The 14,880-nt window shown below is 56.8% G+C and overlaps 2 long non-coding RNA genes across 2 annotated transcripts; both read right to left on the bottom strand.

Annotated features, from left to right (window-relative positions):
- Window positions 1-740: 740 nt before the first annotated feature.
- LOC137448661 (uncharacterized) lies at window positions 741-2,563 on the bottom strand. The gene is made up of 3 exons (XR_010989186.1): window positions 2,363-2,563; window positions 2,191-2,269; window positions 741-1,175 (listed from the first exon to the last, which is right to left on the bottom strand). It is a non-coding gene; the product is annotated as an uncharacterized lncRNA (long non-coding RNA).
- Window positions 2,564-9,934: 7,371 nt separating this feature from the next.
- On the bottom strand, window positions 9,935-11,757 carry LOC137448660 (uncharacterized). The gene is made up of 3 exons (XR_010989185.1): window positions 11,557-11,757; window positions 11,385-11,463; window positions 9,935-10,369 (listed from the first exon to the last, which is right to left on the bottom strand). It is a non-coding gene; the product is annotated as an uncharacterized lncRNA (long non-coding RNA).
- Window positions 11,758-14,880: the final 3,123 nt, after the last annotated feature.

The raw sequence follows: 14,880 nt of genomic DNA, 5'->3' as shown, positions 1-14,880 counted from the left end.
GGGACTGTTTAATCTGCAGAAGAGGAAGCTAAGGGAATTATGGTGTGGTCTGGCTTCAGCTCTCAACTAGTTCCACGTTGAACAAGGACAGCTTGTACTCACAGAAGGCACTGGCTGCTTGGGTTCAAGGTTCCTGTAGAGCTCAGGTCTCTGAGACTTCTGAACAGCTGTGCTTAGCCCAAAATCAGACAGTTTCACATCACCCTGGGAAAAAAAAAATCCAAGAAAAGAATTCAGAAAGATTGTGCTTGAGCAAAAGAAAAGGTTTAACCGCTGCACAGCCTCCTGAGCCCATGGCAGGCTTGCAGAGCTACTGTGAGCACCACTCTGCGCGGCCTCTGGGGGGTTTCAAGCACAGGCACTCCAGGAGACTGCAGGCACTCCATAGAGACTCCAAAACCTCACTGAGAACCCCCCAACTCCTTCAGGACCCCCACAGATTCCCCAACTTAGATGCCCACAAAACCCCTTTGGAGGCACCCAAACCCCCCATCTGATACGCCCAGCTCCGTTTTAGGTACCCCCAGACGCTTCTAATGTCCCCAGACCCGCTGGTGGACCAGCCCAGAACCCCCTGACACTATCCCAGACCCTTTCAGGGGGCTCCACACCCCTTCTAGATGCCCACAAAACCCCTTCACACGCCAAAAGAAACCTTTACCTGCCTCCAAACCCCATTTGGGGCCCACTCAGACCCCTTAGCAGCGGGTGGCAGCAACCAAGTCTGTTGCTCTCACCAATTAAACCCTTTGGTGCTCTCAGCTCTCTGACCCTGTGTCAGTGCAAGTCCTTGTCAGCCGGTACCTTTGTCCTGATCCAGGCGGAGAGAGAACTGCCAGGAACACAGCTTCGCCGCTCCGCTTGCGGCACGCCTGCTGCCGAGGGCAGCCTCGTCCGCAGCCTGCCCGAGAGGAACACGGCCCCCGGGGCCGGGGGACAAACAAAAGCCTTCCACAAAGGAAACAAGGGAAGTCTCTTGGCCACTCTTCACGTGCCGAGTGCGATTGTCATGTGGAACACACCGCGGCATCTGGAACGAGTTTAAGTCCAGGTCTATGGCAGCACAGAGGTTCCTGGAATATCCCGGTACATCGATCCACAGGAGGTTGTCTTTCGGTCCCCAGTCTGATGCTTTGCAGCACAGCCATCACATCATTTCTCTCGAGTGCTTTGAACTGACAATTCATACAGGAGAATAAACCCAAACAGGAGTAAGCAGGTTGGAAAAGAACTTTGATCATCACCGGGCCCAGCAAGAGGACACAGTCTCAGGCTGCACCAGGGGAGGTTTAGGCTAGAGGTTAGGAAGAGGTTCTGCACAGAGAGAGTGATGGCCCATTGGAATGGGCTGCCCAGGGAGGTGGTGGAGTCACCATCTTTGGAGGTGTTCAGGAGGAGACTGGATAGGGTGCTTGGTTGCATGGTTTAGTTGATTAGGTGGTGTTGGATGATAGGTTGGACACGATGATCTTGAAGGTCTCTTCCAACTCGGTCTGGTCTATTCTTTTCTATTCCGTTCCATTCCATACCATTCCATTCCAACACCATCTAATCAACTAAACCATGGCACTGAGTGCCTCATCCAGTCTCTTTCTAAACACTTCCAGTGATGGTGACTCCCTGGGCACCACCTCACTGAGCAGCACATTCCAAAGGCCAATCTCTCTTTCAACCTGCTCTATTCTATTCTATGAAGACCTTCTTCCTAACATCCAGCCTAAACCTCCCCTGGCACAGCTTGAGACTGTGTCCTCTTGCTCTGGTGCTGCTTTCCTGGGAGAAGAGACCAACCCCCACCTGGCTACAACCAGAACTGAGGGGACTGCAGTCTTTGCAGCTTCAGCTTTCCTTCTCTGCTACTTCTTTTTTCAGATGGATTTTTTTTCAAAGGGACTGCTGGACAGCAGAACAGGATGGATGGCCAGGCCCCAAGAGCGGTGGGGAACAGAGTTAAACCCAGCCGGTGGCCGGCCGGGCACAAGTGGTGTTCCCCAGGACACCCCTTGTGAGAGAGTGAGTCCAGAGAAGGGCCACAAAGCTGGTGAGGGGTCTGGATAACAAGTCTTATGAGGAGTGGCTGAGGGAACTGGGACTGTTTAATCTGCAGAAGAGGAAGCTGAGGGAATTATGGTGTGGTCTGGCTTCAGCTCTCAACTACTTCCACGTTGATCAAGGACAGCTTGTACTCACAGAAGGCACTGGCTGCTTGGGTTCAAGGTTCCTGCAGAGCTCAGGCTATCTCTCTTCATTAGTGAGGTCGTCCTGTCACCTAGGCAGAGAGATGAAAATGCAGCTATGAAATTAGACCACTGGAATCGTGAGAGTCGTTCTGTGTGCGACTCCAGGAGAATCCAAACCTAACCTTGGAGCTGCCCTGAAGAGCTCCTCTTTGGAAAGCTCTCGCTGCCGGGCCCCACAAACCCCACACCCTCTGTCAGCAAACCGGATGTACGAGCTGAAGAGTGTCGACAGAAACTGTACATGGACAGCTCAGGAAGATCCTGCCAGTCCCAGCACACCAGACCTGGAATGATCAAAGAAAGTCCGTTAACATCTCTCTGTGTGTCTGCTCATAGCTTGACGAGAACCCCCCAACTCCTTCAGGACCCCCCCAGATTCCCCAACTTAGATGCCCACAAAACCCCTTTGGAGGCACCCAAACCCCCCATCTCATACGCCCAGCTCCATTTTAGGTACCCCCAGACGCTTCTAATGTCCCCAGACCCGCTGGTAGACCAGCCCAGAACCCCCTGACACTATCCCAGACCCTTTCAGGGGGCTCCACACCCCTTCTAGATGCCCACAAAACCCCTTCACACGCCAAAAGAAACCTTTACCTGCCTCCAAACCCCATTTGGGGGCCACTCAGACCCCTTAGCAGCGGGTGGCAGCAACCAAGTCTGTTGCTCTCACCAATGAAACCAGGATGTTAGGAAGAAGGTCTTCATAGAATAGAATAGAGCAGGTTGAAAGAGAGATTGGCCTTTGGAATGTGCTGCCCAGGGAGGTGGTGGAGTCACTATCACTGGGAGTGTTTAGAAAGAGACTGGATGAGGCACTCAGTGCCATGGTTTAGTTGATTGGAATGGGATGGAATGGACCAGGTTGGAAGAGACCTTCAAGATCATCGTGTCCAAGCTATCATCCAACACCACCTAATCAACTAAACCATGCAACCAAGCACCCTATCCAGTCTCCTCCTGAACACCTCCAAAGATGGTGACTCCACCACCTCCCTGGGCAGCCCATTCCAATGGGCAATCACTCTCTCTGTGCAGAACCTCTTCCTAACCTCTAGCCTAAACCTCCCCTGGCACAGCTTGAGACTGTGTCCTCTTGTTCTGGTGCTGCTTGCCTGGAAGAAGAGACCAACCGCCACCTGGCTACAACCTCCCTTCAGGGAGTCGTAGAAAGCAAGAAGGTCTCCCCTGAGCCTCCTCTTCTCCAGGCTAAGCAACCCCAGCTCCCTCAGCCTCTCCTCACAGGCCTGTGCTCCAAACCCCTCCCCAGCTTTGTTGCCCTTCTCCGGACACCTTCCAGCAACTCAACGTCTTGCTTAAACGGAGGGGCCCAGAACTGGACACGGGACTCAAGGTGTGCCCTAACCAGTGCCAAGTGCAGGGGCAGAATGACCTCCCTGCTCCTGCTGGCCACTCTGATCCTGATATTGGCCAGGTTGCCAGTGGCCTTCTTGGCCACCCGTGCACGCTGCTGGTCACGACCAGAAGACAGGGATCGGAAGAGTCTTTGGCCAAGCTGTAAGCCTCTTCCTAACATCCAGCCTAAACCTCCCCTGGCACAGCTTGAGACTGTGTCCTCTTGTTCTGGTGCTGCTTGCCTGGGAGAAGAGACCAACCCCCACCCGGCTACAACCAGAACTGAGGGGACTGCAATCTTTGCAGCTTCAGCTTTCCTTCTCTGCTACTTCTTTTTTCAGATGGATTTTTTTTCCATAGCGACCACCGGGACGCTGCCCCCCTGGCGCGAGCAGAGCCGGGCTATGGCGCAGGCGCCGGATCCATAGCGACCACCGGGACGCTGCCCCCCTGGCGCGAGCAGAGCCGGGCTAGGGCGCAGGCGCCGGATCCATAGCGACACTCGAGTCAAGCTCTCCGCTCTCCGCTCTTCCCTTAAGAATTTTCGAGCATTCGGCGCAGTTAGGCTGCAGAAATTAGCTCCCACGGGGCGGCACACGCCGCGGCACGGCTGCACTGCGGCCATTACACACAGGGTTGAGCACTGAGCTCCCACGGGGCGCTATACGCCGCGGTACGGCTGCACTGCCGGCCATTACACACCGGGTGGCAGCATTGAGCTCCCCCGGGGCGGCACACGCCGCGGCACGGCTGCACTGCCGGCCATTACACACAGGGTGGCAGCATTGAGCTCCCACGGGGCCTCTGGGTACGGTTGAGGCAGCAGCCGCCACCCCCGCAGAGCCCCACCGGTCAAGCCCGGACACGCCCCCCCCCCCCCCCCCAAAAGCCCCGCGCTGCCCCGCCGGTGGCCACCCCCCCAAGCCCCGCGCACCTCCAGCGGCTGCTATAGAGAAACCCCACAAAGCAGCAGAGACTGGCACTGACCTGGGACACAGCAGAAGAGCTGCAACCTCTACCAGCCACAACCCTGAAAGCATCTGGCGCCATGTTGTTGAGGGCGGTGCCATGCTGGGGGGTGGGGTTCAGGCTGGGGGGCGGTGACACGCTGGAGGGGGGTGGTGACACGCTGGGCGGGGGCGGTGCCACGCTGGGGGGGCGGTGCCACGCTGGGGGGGCGGTGCCACGCTGGAGGGGGGCGGTGCCACGCTGGAGGGGGGCGGTGACACGCTGGAGGGGGGCGGTGACACGCTGGAGGGGGGCGGTGACACGCTGGAGGGGGGCGGTGACACGCTGGAGGGGGGCGGTGACACGCTGGAGGGGGGCGGTGACACGCTGGAGGGGGGCGGTGACACGCTGGAGGGGGGCGGTGCCACGCTGGAGGGGGGCGGTGCCACGCTGGAGGGGGGCGGTGACACGCTGGAGGGGGGGCGGTGACACGCTGGGGGGGCGGTGCCACGCTGGGGGGGCGGTGCCACGCTGGGGGAGGCGGTGACACGCTGGAGGGGGGCGGTGCCACGCTGGAGGGGGGCGGTGACACGCTGGAGGGGGGCGGTGACACGCTGGGGGGGGCGGTGACACGCTGGGGGGGGCGGTGACACGCTGGAGGGGGGCGGTGACACGCTGGGGGGGCGGTGCCACGCTGGGGGAGGCGGTGCCACGCTCGAGGGGGCGGTGCCACGCTGAGGGGGCGGTGCCACGCTGGGGGGGGCGGTGACACGCCGGGGGGGGCGGTGCCTGCGTTGTCACCTCACGCTCTGCTTTCCATTGGGTTTTATTCCCCTCCAAGACAACACGTTGAGTTCTGAGCAGCTGAGGAGCCCTGGGGAACACCTGTACAGAAATGTTCCTCCAAGAGCTGTCAGAAAAACGTTCGTTCTGCCAGCAGGCAGCTCTGGCTTCAGAGCAAAAGCCTTCTGTGATCATTCTGTTTAGCTCAGCACCAGCTGCAGCCGTCGGTATTACCAAACTACACAGTAATGGCCTCCTCCCGGTGCCCTCCCGGTCCCAACAGTTTCCCCCCACCAAAGGACTGGCAGAGAACTGGAAGCGACTGGGAAGCAGATCCGGGCTAGGGCGCAGGCGCCGGATCCATAGCGACGCTCGAGTCAAGCTCTCCGCTCTCCCCCTAAGAATTTTCGAGCATTCAGCGCAGTTAGGCTGCAGAAATTAGCTCCCCCGGGGCGGCACACGCCGCGGCACGGCTGCACTGCCGGCCAGTACACACCGGGTGGCAGCATTGAGCTCCCCCGGGGCGACACACGCCACGGCACGGCTGCACTGCCGGCCGTTACACACCGGGTGGCAGCACTGAGCACCTCCCTGGGCGTGGGCAGCAGCCGGGCCCCCACGTGGGTTTTATTTTCCAATGCTAAAAGCCTTTTAGAAGCAGAGAGGGCAGACAGGGGTCGTTTCCAAAGCTTTCTTACGCACCAGTCACTCCAAGCCCTCCCTCTCCAGCTGCAAACCAGAGGTTTGCCTCCGCCTCGCCTCACCCCAGTACTTACACTTTCAAAGATAGTGTGGTGCCCTCGGAGAATTTTCAGCACTTTAGGGGGGGGCCCCCAGCCCTCGCTCACCTGCTCCTCTGCTGCAGCAGCCCCCTGCCCCACGTGGCAGAACCAGCCCACCCACAATCCCCCCACTCCCTTTGATTCGCCCCCAGAAAGGCACAAAATAAAGCAAACTGCCCAGCCAGCACCTCCTGCCTTTCACAGCAAGGACTGAACATTGCAGCTTTGGCCAAGACTATCAGCCCAAAGGAAGGCCTGGCCCCTGAGGAGCTAAATGCAAGTGAACTGTCTGACACCACCACAGTCCTGTGAATGTTGCAAAGCAGTAGTGCATGCAGTATAATAATTCGAAAGTTAAGGGCTGCTCAAGCTTTACACAAAGTATCCTATTCAGTTTTGGGTTCCACTTAACACAAAGTAAAAGTATAAAAGGTCAGAGGGAAAGCCAACTCTACCTCTGAACTACAGCAAGAAATACTGGAATCAAGGGGCCCTTTCTTCTGCTACTAATAGATGAAGAGAACATGAAAACTGATGGGCTAAACCAACAGGGCAAGATTAGAATAACTCGTAGAGAGAACGGAAGATACAAAGCTTCAACTACATCTGTTTAGCAACGACTCCTACCAGATAACTTCCATGCCATAACTTTACTGAATTCAAACAAGCCAGCTGGCGAAGCGTCTCGCTTACAGGCGGCCGACGAGGACACGCACAGAAGGAAGAGGCGAGGGAACAAGTCCTGAGCTTTGCTGCAGGCTGTCCTGCGGCTTCCCCTACCGACTCTTTCCCGTACACCACCGCAGAAGGAGTTGGGTGAATTTTGTCTCAAACCCATTAAACCCTTTGGTGGTTTCAGCTTCCCGAGGATGTGTCGGCACAAGTCCTTGTCGGGGCACCGCAAACAGGGAGAGACAAAGCTCCGAGATCCAGGAAGAGGACGGCTGAGCAGACACTTCTAAAAGAGAGAAACTTCATCAGCTGAACCTCACACTTCTCCCAGCTTTGCAACAGCAAAGAACTTTGTGAACAACACAGTGGTGCTCCTAAGGAGGTCACCAGCTTGCAAGTTACAGGAGAAATAAAAACCTTTTTATTACAGAAGCACTGGCAAAAATTTACGGACAGGAACAGCAGACGAGGAAATTCTGCAATTGAGCTAACGATAGACATCAGGCCTAGGATCTGGCTACCCTGACAAAGGATGCCAACAGGACAGAGTGAGGCCTCAGCAGCACTCCCAAAAAGCCCCACAGAGAGCCACAGGCTCTGGCCCGTGCCCCACCTACGGGCCGGCCCTCCTGGCAGCAGCGCAACACCACCTCTTCAGGAGCCCAGGGACTGACCTCAGCCCCCTAAGGGCCAGGCAAGGTTGGTTCCTGTTAGCTGCCTAAAGCAGCCTCCCCAGCCCTGCTTACAGGGACCTTGGGCTGCTGCTGGGGACAGAAGGGGGAATGGAGGGCTCCACAACTCGTCACACAGACCCCGAGTACAGGGCTGTTAAGCTGACAGGGTGCCAAGGGAACAGGCTGCCATGAAGGCACAGACCCAGGCCCTGAACTACAGGGTGGGTCACCTTGCCGCAGCAACACGACCGAGCGGCTTCGCTGTGTCCGACGAATAAAAGGAGGAAGTTCCACAGGAACAGAAGGGAAAACCTTTTCACTGTGTGTGCCAGAGCCCTGGAGCAGGCTGCCCAGAGAGTTAGTGGAGTCTCTGGAGACATTCAAAACCTGCCCCAGGTGATCCTGCACCGGCACAGGGGTTGGACCGGATGCTATTTTGGGGTCCCTTCCAACCCCTAACACTCAGTGATTCTGTGATTAGCTATGCTGGTGACAGAGTCTCACTGAGTGCTCTTTAAAATGTTTTTCTTTTCTTTCAGCCTAGGAGTTTCATGTTTAAATAGACCTTCTGCTCTGTCTTCCCCCTTCCTTCTTCCATCTTGCGTCTAAAAACTAGGAGAGCTTGATGAGGTGTATCCTGGGCGTCCCAATGTAACACATCTCAATTGCATACATGGATTTTGTAATCTTTTGCCCCATTGCTTGCACAGGGTGGATTAAGTTCATTACTTAGAGCTTGTCAGGACAGCTGTTGAAGTGTCCTGTGCAATGCAGGAGGAGTTGAATCCCATAGGAAACCACATTACTGTGCTTTGTCAGCCTGGTTATGGTCAGAAACCTCCTTCATTTTTTTTTCTCTTAAACAGATATATCACATGAGTCCCCAGAATTAATTTGCCTCTTCTCATAATTATTTCTTTAAAACTGTCTTAGAAGTGTCACTGTCCTTCCCTCTCCCTCTCTCTAGATACTGGCCTCCTGAGCCCATGGCAGACTTGCACAGAGCTACTGCGAGCACCACTCTGCACGGCCTCTGGGGGGCTTTCAAGCACAGGCACCCCTGGAGAATCCAAACCTAACCTTGCAGCTGGCCTTAGAGCTCCTCTTTGGAAAACTGTCGCTGCCAGGGCCCACAAACCCAACATCCTCTGTCAGCAACCTGGATGTAAGAGCTGAAAAGTGTCAACACAAATTGTACTTGGACAGCTCAGGAAGATCCTTCAATGAAAGAGCTGGCTCCTCCTGAAGGGCAAGTATGAATGGAGCTCTCAAAGTACCACACTTCAGAGCCTCCTGCTTGCTAGCACCAAGACAATTGTTCATGTAGAACGACTGGCCACTCACTTCAACAAACCCCACAGAACTGGCTCCTATCAACTCTCCAGAAGACACTGCTGCACTAGCTTGGCTGCCTGACCGGCTCAGTTCAGGTGGCTTAGGATCTCACAGAGGGTACCACAAGAACTGAGGGGACTGCAGTCTTTGCAGCTTCAGCTTTCCTTCTCTGCTACTTCTTTTTTCAGATGGATTTTTTTTCAAAGGGACTGCTGGACAGCAGAACAGGATGGATGGCCAGGCCCCAAGAGCGGTGGGGAACAGAGTTAAACCCAGCCGGTGGCCAGCCGGGCACAAGTGGTGTTCCCCAGGACACCCCTTGTGAGAGAGTGAGTCCAGAGAAGGGCCACAAAGCTGGTGAGGGGTCTGGATAACAAGTCTTATGAGGAGTGGCTGAAGGAACTGGGACTGTTTAATCTGCAGAAGAGGAAGCTAAGGGAATTATGGTGTGGTCTGGCTTCAGCTCTCAACTAGTTCCACGTTGAACAAGGACAGCTTGTACTCACAGAAGGCACTGGCTGCTTGGGTTCAAGGTTCCTGTAGAGCTCAGGTCTCTGAGACTTCTGAACAGCTGTGCTTAGCCCAAAATCAGACAGTTTCACATCACCCTGGGAAAAAAAAAATCCAAGAAAAGAATTCAGAAAGATTGTGCTTGAGCAAAAGAAAAGGTTTAACCGCTGCACAGCCTCCTGAGCCCATGGCAGGCTTGCAGAGCTACTGTGAGCACCACTCTGCGCGGCCTCTGGGGGGTTTCAAGCACAGGCACTCCAGGAGACTGCAGGCACTCCATAGAGACTCCAAAACCTCACTGAGAACCCCCCAACTCCTTCAGGACCCCCACAGATTCCCCAACTTAGATGCCCACAAAACCCCTTTGGAGGCACCCAAACCCCCCATCTGATACGCCCAGCTCCGTTTTAGGTACCCCCAGACGCTTCTAATGTCCCCAGACCCGCTGGTGGACCAGCCCAGAACCCCCTGACACTATCCCAGACCCTTTCAGGGGGCTCCACACCCCTTCTAGATGCCCACAAAACCCCTTCACACGCCAAAAGAAACCTTTACCTGCCTCCAAACCCCATTTGGGGCCCACTCAGACCCCTTAGCAGCGGGTGGCAGCAACCAAGTCTGTTGCTCTCACCAATTAAACCCTTTGGTGCTCTCAGCTCTCTGACCCTGTGTCAGTGCAAGTCCTTGTCAGCCGGTACCTTTGTCCTGATCCAGGCGGAGAGAGAACTGCCAGGAACACAGCTTCGCCGCTCCGCTTGCGGCACGCCTGCTGCCGAGGGCAGCCTCGTCCGCAGCCTGCCCGAGAGGAACACGGCCCCCGGGGCCGGGGGACAAACAAAAGCCTTCCACAAAGGAAACAAGGGAAGTCTCTTGGCCACTCTTCACGTGCCGAGTGCGATTGTCATGTGGAACACACCGCGGCATCTGGAACGAGTTTAAGTCCAGGTCTATGGCAGCACAGAGGTTCCTGGAATATCCCGGTACATCGATCCACAGGAGGTTGTCTTTCGGTCCCCAGTCTGATGCTTTGCAGCACAGCCATCACATCATTTCTCTCGAGTGCTTTGAACTGACAATTCATACAGGAGAATAAACCCAAACAGGAGTAAGCAGGTTGGAAAAGAACTTTGATCATCACCGGGCCCAGCAAGAGGACACAGTCTCAGGCTGCACCAGGGGAGGTTTAGGCTAGAGGTTAGGAAGAGGTTCTGCACAGAGAGAGTGATGGCCCATTGGAATGGGCTGCCCAGGGAGGTGGTGGAGTCACCATCTTTGGAGGTGTTCAGGAGGAGACTGGATAGGGTGCTTGGTTGCATGGTTTAGTTGATTAGGTGGTGTTGGATGATAGGTTGGACACGATGATCTTGAAGGTCTCTTCCAACTCGGTCTGGTCTATTCTTTTCTATTCCGTTCCATTCCATACCATTCCATTCCAACACCATCTAATCAACTAAACCATGGCACTGAGTGCCTCATCCAGTCTCTTTCTAAACACTTCCAGTGATGGTGACTCCCTGGGCACCACCTCACTGAGCAGCACATTCCAAAGGCCAATCTCTCTTTCAACCTGCTCTATTCTATTCTATGAAGACCTTCTTCCTAACATCCAGCCTAAACCTCCCCTGGCACAGCTTGAGACTGTGTCCTCTTGCTCTGGTGCTGCTTTCCTGGGAGAAGAGACCAACCCCCACCTGGCTACAACCAGAACTGAGGGGACTGCAGTCTTTGCAGCTTCAGCTTTCCTTCTCTGCTACTTCTTTTTTCAGATGGATTTTTTTTCAAAGGGACTGCTGGACAGCAGAACAGGATGGATGGCCAGGCCCCAAGAGCGGTGGGGAACAGAGTTAAACCCAGCCGGTGGCCGGCCGGGCACAAGTGGTGTTCCCCAGGACACCCCTTGTGAGAGAGTGAGTCCAGAGAAGGGCCACAAAGCTGGTGAGGGGTCTGGATAACAAGTCTTATGAGGAGTGGCTGAGGGAACTGGGACTGTTTAATCTGCAGAAGAGGAAGCTGAGGGAATTATGGTGTGGTCTGGCTTCAGCTCTCAACTACTTCCACGTTGAGCAAGGACAGCTTGTACTCACAGAAGGCACTGGCTGCTTGGGTTCAAGGTTCCTGCAGAGCTCAGGCTATCTCTCTTCATTAGTGAGGTCGTCCTGTCACCTAGGCAGAGAGATGAAAATGCAGCTATGAAATTAGACCACTGGAATCGTGAGAGTCGTTCTGTGTGCGACTCCAGGAGAATCCAAACCTAACCTTGGAGCTGCCCTGAAGAGCTCCTCTTTGGAAAGCTCTCGCTGCCGGGCCCCACAAACCCCACACCCTCTGTCAGCAAACCGGATGTACGAGCTGAAGAGTGTCGACAGAAACTGTACATGGACAGCTCAGGAAGATCCTGCCAGTCCCAGCACACCAGACCTGGAATGATCAAAGAAAGTCCGTTAACATCTCTCTGTGTGTCTGCTCATAGCTTGACGAGAACCCCCCAACTCCTTCAGGACCCCCCCAGATTCCCCAACTTAGATGCCCACAAAACCCCTTTGGAGGCACCCAAACCCCCCATCTCATACGCCCAGCTCCATTTTAGGTACCCCCAGACGCTTCTAATGTCCCCAGACCCGCTGGTAGACCAGCCCAGAACCCCCTGACACTATCCCAGACCCTTTCAGGGGGCTCCACACCCCTTCTAGATGCCCACAAAACCCCTTCACACGCCAAAAGAAACCTTTACCTGCCTCCAAACCCCATTTGGGGGCCACTCAGACCCCTTAGCAGCGGGTGGCAGCAACCAAGTCTGTTGCTCTCACCAATGAAACCAGGATGTTAGGAAGAAGGTCTTCATAGAATAGAATAGAGCAGGTTGAAAGAGAGATTGGCCTTTGGAATGTGCTGCCCAGGGAGGTGGTGGAGTCACCATCACTGGGAGTGTTTAGAAAGAGACTGGATGAGGCACTCAGTGCCATGGTTTAGTTGATTGGAATGGGATGGAATGGACCAGGTTGGAAGAGACCTTCAAGATCATCGTGTCCAAGCTATCATCCAACACCACCTAATCAACTAAACCATGCAACCAAGCACCCTATCCAGTCTCCTCCTGAACACCTCCAAAGATGGTGACTCCACCACCTCCCTGGGCAGCCCATTCCAATGGGCAATCACTCTCTCTGTGCAGAACCTCTTCCTAACCTCTAGCCTAAACCTCCCCTGGCACAGCTTGAGACTGTGTCCTCTTGTTCTGGTGCTGCTTGCCTGGAAGAAGAGACCAACCGCCACCTGGCTACAACCTCCCTTCAGGGAGTCGTAGAAAGCAAGAAGGTCTCCCCTGAGCCTCCTCTTCTCCAGGCTAAGCAACCCCAGCTCCCTCAGCCTCTCCTCACAGGCCTGTGCTCCAAACCCCTCCCCAGCTTTGTTGCCCTTCTCCGGACACCTTCCAGCAACTCAACGTCTTGCTTAAACGGAGGGGCCCAGAACTGGACACGGGACTCAAGGTGTGCCCTAACCAGTGCCAAGTGCAGGGGCAGAATGACCTCCCTGCTCCTGCTGGCCACTCTGATCCTGATATTGGCCAGGTTGCCAGTGGCCTTCTTGGCCACCCGTGCACGCTGCTGGTCACGACCAGAAGACAGGGATCGGAAGAGTCTTTGGCCAAGCTGTAAGCCTCTTCCTAACATCCAGCCTAAACCTCCCCTGGCACAGCTTGAGACTGTGTCCTCTTGTTCTGGTGCTGCTTGCCTGGGAGAAGAGACCAACCCCCACCCGGCTACAACCAGAACTGAGGGGACTGCAATCTTTGCAGCTTCAGCTTTCCTTCTCTGCTACTTCTTTTTTCAGATGGATTTTTTTTCCATAGCGACCACCGGGACGCTGCCCCCCTGGCGCGAGCAGAGCCGGGCTAGGGCGCAGGCGCCGGATCCATAGCGACCACCGGGACGCTGCCCCCCTGGCGCGAGCAGAGCCGGGCTAGGGCGCAGGCGCCGGATCCATAGCGACACTCGAGTCAAGCTCTCCGCTCTCCGCTCTTCCCTTAAGAATTTTCGAGCATTCGGCGCAGTTAGGCTGCAGAAATTAGCTCCCACGGGGCGGCACACGCCGCGGCACGGCTGCACTGCGGCCATTACACACAGGGTTGAGCACTGAGCTCCCACGGGGCGCTATACGCCGCGGTACGGCTGCACTGCCGGCCATTACACACCGGGTGGCAGCATTGAGCTCCCCCGGGGCGGCACACGCCGCGGCACGGCTGCACTGCCGGCCATTACACACAGGGTGGCAGCATTGAGCTCCCCCGGGGCGGCACACGCCGCGGCACGGCTGCACTGCCGGCCATTACACACAGGGTGGCAGCATTGAGCTCCCACGGGGCCTCTGGGTACGGTTGAGGCAGCAGCCGCCACCCCCGCAGAGCCCCACCGGTCAAGCCCGGACACGCCCCCCCCCCCCCCCCCCCCCAAAAGCCCCGCGCTGCCCCGCCGGTGGCCACCCCCCCAAGCCCCGCGCACCTCCAGCGGCTGCTATAGAGAAACCCCACAAAGCAGCAGAGACTGGCACTGACCTGGGACACAGCAGAAGAGCTGCAACCTCTACCAGCCACAACCCTGAAAGCATCTGGCGCCATGTTGTTGAGGGCGGTGCCATGCTGGGGGGTGGGGTTCAGGCTGGGGGGCGGTGACACGCTGGAGGGGGGTGGTGACACGCTGGGCGGGGGCGGTGCCACGCTGGGGGGGCGGTGCCACGCTGGGGGGGCGGTGACACGCTGGAGGGGGGCGGTGCCACGCTGGAGGGGGGCGGTGACACGCTGGAGGGGGGCGGTGACACGCTGGAGGGGGGCGGTGCCACGCTGGGGGGGCGGTGACACGCTGGGGGGGCGGTGCCACGCTGGGGGAGGCGGTGACACGCTGGAGGGGGGCGGTGCCACGCTGGAGGGGGGCGGTGACACGCTGGAGGGGGGCGGTGACACGCTGGGGGGGCGGTGACACGCTGGGGGGGGCGGTGACACGCTGGAGGGGGGCGGTGACACGCTGGGGGGGCGGTGCCACGCTGGGGGAGGCGGTGCCACGCTCGAGGGGGCGGTGCCACGCTGAGGGGGCGGTGCCACGCTGGGGGGGCGGTGACACGCCGGGGGGGGCGGTGCCTGCGTTGTCACCTCACGCTCTGCTTTCCATTGGGTTTTATTCCCCTCCAAGACAACACGTTGAGTTCTGAGCAGCTGAGGAGCCCTGGGGAACACCTGTACAGAAATGTTCCTCCAAGAGCTGTCAGAAAAACGTTCGTTCTGCCAGCAGGCAGCTCTGGCTTCAGAGCAAAAGCCTTCTGTGATCATTCTGTTTAGCTCAGCACCAGCTGCAGCCGTCGGTATTACCAAACTACACAGTAATGGCCTCCTCCCGGTGCCCTCCCGGTCCCAACAGTTTCCCCCCACCAAAGGACTGGCAGAGAACTGGAAGCGACTGGGAAGCAGATCCGGGCTAGGGCGCAGGCGCCGGATCCATAGCGACGCTCGAGTCAAGCTCTCCGCTCTCCCCCTAAGAATTTTCGAGCATTCAGCGCAGTTAGGCTGCAGAAATTAGCTCCCCCGGGGCG

Source organism: Melanerpes formicivorus, unplaced genomic scaffold (genome assembly GCF_026170545.1).
Source record: "Melanerpes formicivorus ecotype bairdi unplaced genomic scaffold, bMelFor1.0.p_v2 SCAF_25, whole genome shotgun sequence".
Lineage (NCBI taxonomy): Eukaryota > Metazoa > Chordata > Aves > Piciformes > Picidae > Melanerpes > Melanerpes formicivorus.
Note: the sequence above shows the minus strand (reverse complement) of the source record. Positions and strands in the feature narration are given on the sequence as shown.